Genomic DNA, 8909 nt, shown 5'->3' on the forward strand with positions numbered 1-8909 from the left:
GCCGGCCGAAGAAGAAAAATAATTCGGATAGAACAATTTATAAAAGGGTAAAAATACACCCCTTTAAAAAAAACCCAAGAATATCCTCCAAATTTTTTTTTTTTTTTTTTTTAATTACATGGATAAGGGGGGCAAATTTATGATTACAAGAGGGAACAACGTAGGGATTCAAACCCCTCACCAAAAAAAAGTTTAGAAAAACCCAAACCCAAGGCCTTTTTGGACCCCTACATTTAAAAAGAAGATTATAGTTTGATTGTTCATTTCTATTTTCACGATATAGTAGTTAGCAGGAAAAGTCCAACTGCCATGCCAATAGCCCAGACTAACACTGCAGCTACATTCCGACTAAATTCGGATATGTAGCAATAACGGACGACCCAACTGTAGGACCAGACCCCAAACTCACCAATACTGGGCCGAGCCCAAGAATTTAGGGCCCAGCTGATAAAGGGGAGTACTGGTCTCAACATTGTGTTCACCAACATTTACAATTTGTACCCTCAATTTTCCCCCTTTTTTTAAAATTCTTTATTTCAATGTGTTTTTTATATTTAAATTATTTTATTTTACTAAGAACAAATGAAGCTTTAAAATGGTTAGTTTCGGATTTCTATAGACACGGTTACCATTATTTCTATTTGCATCGTAAGATTGGGAGTTGGATTTCTTTTGACTTTCTTATGCTCTAACAACTAATATTTCAAAGCTGAAAAGTTTTTTAATTACCTAACCAATTGTATTCCAGCAAGAAAAAAATCATACTTTATGGACCAGTAGGTCTACATAATTACTCTAGGAAGCCGTTGACTTGATATCTTTTCTGAAACTTCTTCCTATTCTTTATGATTATAGACCCGGGGGGCCCCCAAAATTCGCCGAATTTTTCTCAATATTTTAATATACGAAAAAAAAAAATTTTTAACTTATAACTCAATATAATTTTTCAATAAAGGATGTTGAAATTATCAAACTTCACATCACATGGCTACGCAATTTATTATAGATACTAATTATATTAACATTAATATATTATATACATACACATTGGAAGTTAACACTCATAAGTTTTCGATTATATTGTACGATTTCTCGCTTGTATGAAAACTTGAATTGTTTATTACACCACGTCTTTTGCATACAATTAAATGTCATTTGCATATAATGTACTTATTAATTGGACCCGCTCTTTAAATACTAAAGTCTACGGCTATTAGTCAAAATAGAACCAGGATTTTTAAAATTTTAAAGGGCTTTTTTTTTTTCAACTTTTAAACCCCCATCCTATTTTTTTTTTTTAAAAAAAACCCCCAAACTCTTTATTTCCTTGCAAAACAATAAAAACACCCTTTTTTTTAAATTTTCCATAAAGGGGGAAATTTTAAAAATAAATAATATATCTTAAAAAAAAAAATAATATATGAAAGAAAATAGGGTCAATCAATACATTTTTCTTCGCCCCCCATTTAAAGAAAACATTTTTAAATGCTTTCCCTTTTTAATCATTACTTTCTAAAATGAGTTCTTCGTTAAGACCCACATAAGCAAAACTTCAAATTATCAACACGAGACTTTGATCCGTCCCTTTGGTTAGTTTTTAGGTTTGATCTTCAAATTTTTTATGAACGAAGTCTTGGCCCCTCTTTTTTGAAATTTCCCCCTTGATTTTTTTAAAGTACCATAGTAGAAGCAACATTTTTTCATTAGATTGTTTGATCATTTTCGCATGGCCCCAACATATTATTGAGGACCCCTATAATTTTTTGGGGGGGGTTTTTAATGAAGTTCAATTCCGTTTTCCCCCAAAAAAAAAAAAAAATTTTCAACAAAACAACAAGAAAACGTAGAGTACGACGTCGCTCCCTCTTCTTCCCTTTTTTATTCATCAACTTGGAGGGGGTTCCAGACGCCCCCTCACGGGCAAAAGGAATAATTTTATCCCAAGTTCTTAGCTTTCAATTTTTTTGTTCTTCAATCACCTTTTTTTTTTCTCCATCAACGAACCGGTGTTGAAATTTGTTTTTAGTAAAAATACAGAATCGCCGTTTCTTGATGAAGCTTCGAGAACTTAATCTAATTTCAACGATGCTAGGATAACTCCCAAGTGGAAGAGGCTTTAGTTTATCTAATCTCCTAATAAAATAAATAAATAAATTTAAGTAAAAAAAAGATATATTATTTATATTCCTATTTTGCCCCATGGTAAATTTATAAAAAGGGTGTTTTTATTGCTTTGCACAACAAAGAGATTAGTTTAAATTATAAAAAAAAAAAGATGAAAAGGCAATAAAAAAGAAAGACGATTGAGCAGATAAAAATGTCATAGACTCGTCAAGATAAGGCTGACAACTTGCTTATACAATACAAATAAAATAAAATATAACGACGTTCGGTTCAACCACTCTATATATTTCTTTCTTTCTTTCTTCCCAATCAATTCCTATTTCAAACAGAAAGAAGAAAGAAATGGAGAAGCAACAGCTATCTGATTAAATAAGCTTGTTAATACTATTAACAATGGTTACAGCATCAATAGATAAAAGCCCAAAAGCAGTAGAAAATTGGTTCAAAAATCTCCCCAATGCAAAGTTAAAAAAACCACCAAATTTCACTTACTTTCATGAAATTTTTGGAGGAGATAACCAAACAGCTCCTGTAATTGCACAAGCCAACATTACATCTCAATCACCCACATTCTTTGGTATGGTAAGAATGTTCGACAACCCATTGACTATTGGGCCGGAGCCTCAATTCCAAACAAGTGGGGCGGGCCCAAGGAATCCATGGGCTCCATCAATGACTGAATTGGCCCTGTTTTTCGACTTCAATTTTGTGTTCAATGATGGGCCTTATAATGGTAGTACTCTAAGTGTATTGGGCCGGGTCGCTGAATCACAGGAATATAGAGAGTTGCCAATTATTGGTGGATCTGGAATTTTTAGGCTTGCTCACGGTATAGCCACTGCTAAGACTTATTTCTCTAATGATATACTTGTTATTGTTGAGTATAATCTTATAGTACTTCATTATTAACTTCATGCTATTAAGCATTTTGATCTAATAAGCTTAGAGGAATGAAATTTGTTGAGTCTATACGTTTCTGTGTTGAGTCCGGAACAAAATGCCCCCCAAAAAATTATTTTGAACCAAAATACCCTAACAAAAAAAATACGTTACAAAAGATCTTTTAGCGCAAGAAATATCACGTTTAAAAGTTAGCTTAACCGTAACGGCCCGTTGCGTCATTAGAAATAGTATTTTACCGTTGCTTATACAGCTTTATTCTCCTCACCTAAGGGCCGCAAGATTTTACTACGCCATATCACTTATTCTCTCACCTATAACAGCTAAGAAAAATACTACGTTATATCCTTCCACATAAAACTCATCGGCCCACCACCGGTCCCTTCAAATGTTTAAAAAAAAAATAAAAACGTCCTATCAAGGAAAAAAATGAGTAGCCCCCACATCCAAAAACGTCATTTTCTATTAAATTTCTCGTCCTAAAGTTTAGATTCGTCAGATATTCAAACAGTGAGCAAGCATTCTAAGTTCGAATTTTGGGGAAAACACAGATAATCTCGATTAAAATAACTTCTACAAAAAATCTTCGATTGGCGTTTTCTACTATAAACTTTTGTTATTATTTTGTTATACACATTATATTCTAAGCATGCTTAACATTTAATCCTTGCTATTTTTCCAAAAAAAAAAAAAAAAAAAATTCTTTTTGTTCTTGTTCGATCGGCAGTTGGCTTTTGCCTTGTTAATTTTATATTTTTTTGGTTTAATTCATTATTTGTTAAATGTTTGTTAATTTGTTAAATGTTTATGAATTGTTAATTTGTTATATGTTTATGAGTTGTTAATTTGTTAATTATTTATGTCGTTAATGAATTATTATTTTGTTAAATATTGATTATGAATTTATTAGTTGTTAAATATTGTTTATGAATTGAAAGAAGTTGATTGGTAATGAATTATTATGTTGTTAACACTTTGTTTGGATGATTGTTATGTATTGTTTTGACATTTATCGTATTGTGTTGTATTGTATAGGACCAAATCAGTGGTTACATAAAATAGGACATTTCGTCGTTACATAAAAATAATATTAAAGTAACAATCAAAGAAATATCGTATTTAAACTAACAACATAATATATAATACAATAGGTAACAACCATCCGGACAAAGTTGTAAATGACATGAATTATTAATCTATATAATTTTAAAAGCGTGACTATATATATGTTAAATAAAAAAGATTATCTTAAAAAGAATAGTTAAAGTTCTTCTTTTCATAAATACATAAGCTAAATAAAAAATGTAAAGTTTGTAGGAAAATATGTGGTCGACGAATATAATCTTTTAGTTTAATTTTATTGTAGTTGTGTTGGCTATTTGGTCAACTAAAAATATATCACATATTCAAAATAGAGTTCTAAACAAATATTACCGAATTTCGATTCTCAAACTAATTAACTTAACAAATCTTTGCCATCACATAATTCAAAAGTAATTAACTTAACAAGTCTTTGTCATCACATATGTGTTCTTACTATCACATATTAAATTTACTGCATATCCTATGTTAATTATTCACAAGATATAATACTACATAATTCACATATTCCCTACAAATTATTAATTAGTTAATATAATTTATCTTTCATTTCAAGAATAATGACTAATTTAGTTTTGTACGAATAGGGACTCTTTCATGGATCCGAATGTTCCCCCGGGCCCAGATGTTCCCGGCCCGATGCTCACGCGGGGCCCGATGATTACCCGGCCCTCTGTTCACCCGGACCCTCTCGATAGATCGCATTGTTATTAAAGACAATTATAGGTCGTACTTATTATGGGTCGACTATAGGATATTTGCAGGCTCCGTCACCGGAGTCATGCAGAGAGCTTAGACTTCTTTTTACGCGAGCACCCCCCACACCCTCGCGTCTTGGAGATATTATTTCGCGCATCTACCGTTACGTGTCCGTCATGGTCTGCACAAGAGATTGGCGCTCATCACGACCGTGTTGGCTAGGTGGAGGCCGTGGGACACATACCTTCCATCTTCGCACCGGCGAGGCCACGATTATACTTGTGACGTGGGTCCTCTTTGGATGGCGGGTAGATGGAGAGCCACCACACATTCGGTACGAGCCTCCTCCCGGTCGGTCGCGGGCGACGGAGTTGACTGGCCCACCCACTTCGTGCCGTTGCCCGTGGGCCGATTTCGGGACGGAGTCGGTTGATTAGCGCACTCGCACTTAGCGGTGATCCGGATCCTGGCGGACGCACTCCCGCAGGCGACGTTGATCGATCCACGCCCGTTTGTACCTCGCTATTATATTCGGGGGCATCTTTGTTCCCGAACTCATCGGTGCCTTTGTCGGCTTACGTTATTTGGTTTTCGAGCATCCGGACCGCACAGGAGACTACGGGGCTCGGGGGCTTTGTTTTGGGATATCTTTACGTATGCCCCGTGCCGAGCGTCTATTGGTTGTAGATGTGTGTGGATTTTTGCTCTTCTCCAGGTAATATTTTAAGTATGCCTTCCTTAATGTGGACAAACCTCTTGAAATGACAACTTAAAAATCGTATTTTCTAATATCGCTTATAGTTTTATGGGAGAGGAGCCGCCTTTGCGAAATTTCCGCACCTAGGCATCATCTCGAGATGACATGCCTTACGCGGGGAGGTGGACAGTGGGTTTTGACCGGGATGTGGATCACGCACCATAGTATTCTTCCATTCCGGACCAACTTGATCACATGATGAAAAATGCGGTAAAAACTATTTAAATTTACATTAATAATTTAATTAAAACGTCTTTCGATTTGCGATCACCGATTTGTATTTATATGTTACGCAACTATTTATATGGACGCCGTCGTTATATTAGATGGTTTGTCGGCCTCTCCGTAGGGGCGGATGTCGGGGGTTTTGGAGGTCGCGGTGTCCATTGATACACACGGACATCGTAGAGGAGCACATGCCGGCGTGTCTTACGATAGTTTGGGCATACAGTATGTACACGACGTCCGTTTTCAGCTCCCGACACTACCGAGCGGACGATTGAGGCTGCCACGATGATGATTTTTGCTTTCATGGATGTTCGGCTCCACTGCTGTGGGAGAACGAGATTAGGCACTTTAGCGTGGTCGGCCATTTGACTCCAGCATTACATGCTACGGTATCATCGCATCACACGTCGATTGACGCAACGGCCAGCCTTGCTTCCCACAGGGATGTAGATACTCACGGACTCGCGGGCGTACGAGGCATTGGTAAGTTTATCGTATTTAGATTTATTTAATTGCATTAATTGTTACGTTTTAAAAATAACTTTTTTTTTTCCGTTGAACACAAATGCAATGCCGCGTTTACGCATCTTGGGGTTAGAGCAGCATATGCTCTTACTCCGCGCTCGCGGGCTTGCGGGGAGATGGTATGGATATCGGAGGATGGTATCGCGGCAGAGAGATTAAGGCGTAGGGAGGAACTGTTCGGAGAATACTATCGCGGGGCCGGGAGGAGGGACCGGTGCTCCCGGATGAGCCGTCGCGCGCAGACGCCTGCCGTCGGGGGCCGCGCGGCTGCAGAGCCGCGGTCGCCGCTAGAGGACCCGTGGTGGAGACACCTTTTGGTAGATGAGGCGGATGGGAGGCCGATCCCACGTTCCGGAGGGCGTTCACGGTCCTAGTCCGTCGCCGTACTGCTTGTGCCGGTGGCGGCTCGCACCCGGGGGACTCACTCACGTTTACGCCGCGCTCTTACTTGCCGAGATACCCGGCAGTCACACGGCCGAATGCATACATAGGAGCGTGATAACGTTGATTGGGGCGGCGTTACGCGTTTCATTAGCCGATGAGGCCCGTGAGGAATTTAGATGGAGCCAAGATTCTTGACTTCGATGAATTTTTGATCCGGTTAGTATTTAAAATACTTATTTATTCATTTAAATTATTTATTTAAATATATATATGTTACTACTCATTTTAGTAATATTTTATATTTTAGGATTTGACGCCAACGGGTCCACCAGAGCCACCCACTCGCTGTGTTTTCTCATGGGTCCGCTCGAGCCGCGGTGTCTTTCCATATGATTCCGAGCCACGGAGTATTTTTTTATTAAAAAAAAAATTTATTGATAGAGGTCAATATTTAATATATATATTTGATTATTTAAAGTACTTATTTTAAATATATATGTTACTTATTATTTCATTTTTTTGATATTTTGTGATTCGGCCCGCGTTACATTCGCATTTCATTAGCCGACGAGTGTCTTCTCGTGAGACTACCGGCGCATGTAAGTTTTTTACTTAAAAGCCTTTTATTCAATATAAGGTAAATATTTATTTAATTTTTATAACCTTTACTGGACTTCGAACAAGATTCCGTCCAGGAGACTATCGTATTCACCCCACACCCATCTCGGGAGCCTACGGACCCATCTCGGGGAGCCTAATTTAAAATGATTAAATAAATAACGTTAATGTATTCAATATAAATAATTTATTTAAATATATATATGTGGCGACTCCCATTATTTAGTAATATTTTAGCGTGCAGTGGGATTTTAGGACGTTCTAGTCAAGGGCGCACGGTCCGGGGAAGATGATCGCAGCCACCCACTCGTGTGTTATTAAGAGGAAAAAGAGCGATGGAGACGATGGCGAGGGCGGTGGATGGCATGAGCTTTAGGTCTAGGGATGGTCTTCCCGGTGTATATGACATTATTAATATAAATATTATATATTTTTTGCATATTTATACATATTATCTTAGTTTTTATTATTGTTTATAGTTTCACATCCTAAATTGATAATAAAAAAAACGTGACACATTCGAAATAAAGTTAAGCATTAATTTAAAAATATATATATATATATATATATATATATAAAACGACAATATATATATATAGTCATTTTATATACAAATATATATATATATATCCGAGTCTCAAAGCATGATTAATATACGGCTAAACTACGTAAAAGGAGTGAAAATGTACTAAGAGTTTGGAAAATGGCGGATATAAGCGCAGTAAAATAATGCGCTATAGATTATTATCTATATAGCGCATTATTTTTGCGCTAAAGGTCCTTTAAATTATAAGAAGAAAATCTGCGCTAAAGCACACTTAACGGAGCCGTTAATGCAGCGCTTTTTCTAGTATAAAGGTAGTTTTATAACATTTTTTTTTGTTGGGATATTTTGGTTCAAAATAATTTTTTTGGGAGCATTTTTGTTCCGAACTCTTTCTGTGTTTTAGATCTCAAAGTTGTTAGGAATGCTGTGAGGATAACGACTTTGATGTGATTGAATTGTTATTTTGATTTAAAAGTCAACTTAATGAATTGCCCTAAAAATGATTAACGATCAGTCTTTCCAACTAAATATATACTAATGGCAACTTGCTTATGAAATGTGCATAAATAAAATTGTTATTACTGTATCATATTTAAAGTTGTTGATAGTTGATAAGTAACCGAGACAAGAACTTGTTATTTATTTGGCTTTCGTATAGCGTCTAACTACTATCATCAACAAATCCAGAGATTTATATGCATATAAAAAATTAAAAAAAATCTCAATACTTAATGTCTACAGCATAAAAGTTTCTTAACATTGTTCTAACTGCGTTTTTTTTTTTTTTTGTGTTAGTGCAATTCGAGACAAGTTAACACACCAAAATTTGACATGCTACAAATAAACCCTTTATTGCTGCATTCATTTTTTTAATATTTTTTTTTTTTGGAAAAAAAAAAAAAAAGCCATCGATTTTCATTGAATTTTATATGTTCTTCCATCTATATGCTCACCAAATCAAGAGATCCCATCCAAGAAGTAGTCGACGAAGAGAAGGAGCTTGGTATGGAAGATTAAAACATAACG

At 36.1% G+C, this 8909-nt stretch overlaps 1 pseudogene; it reads left to right on the forward strand.

The window, feature by feature from the left end:
- Window positions 1-2478: 2478 nt before the first annotated feature.
- Window positions 2479-3095, forward strand: LOC132062861 (dirigent protein 1-like; annotated as a pseudogene).
- The last annotated feature ends 5814 nt before the right edge of the window (window positions 3096-8909 follow it).

Source organism: Lycium ferocissimum, chromosome 7 (assembly GCF_029784015.1).
Source record: "Lycium ferocissimum isolate CSIRO_LF1 chromosome 7, AGI_CSIRO_Lferr_CH_V1, whole genome shotgun sequence".
Lineage (NCBI taxonomy): Eukaryota > Viridiplantae > Streptophyta > Magnoliopsida > Solanales > Solanaceae > Lycium > Lycium ferocissimum.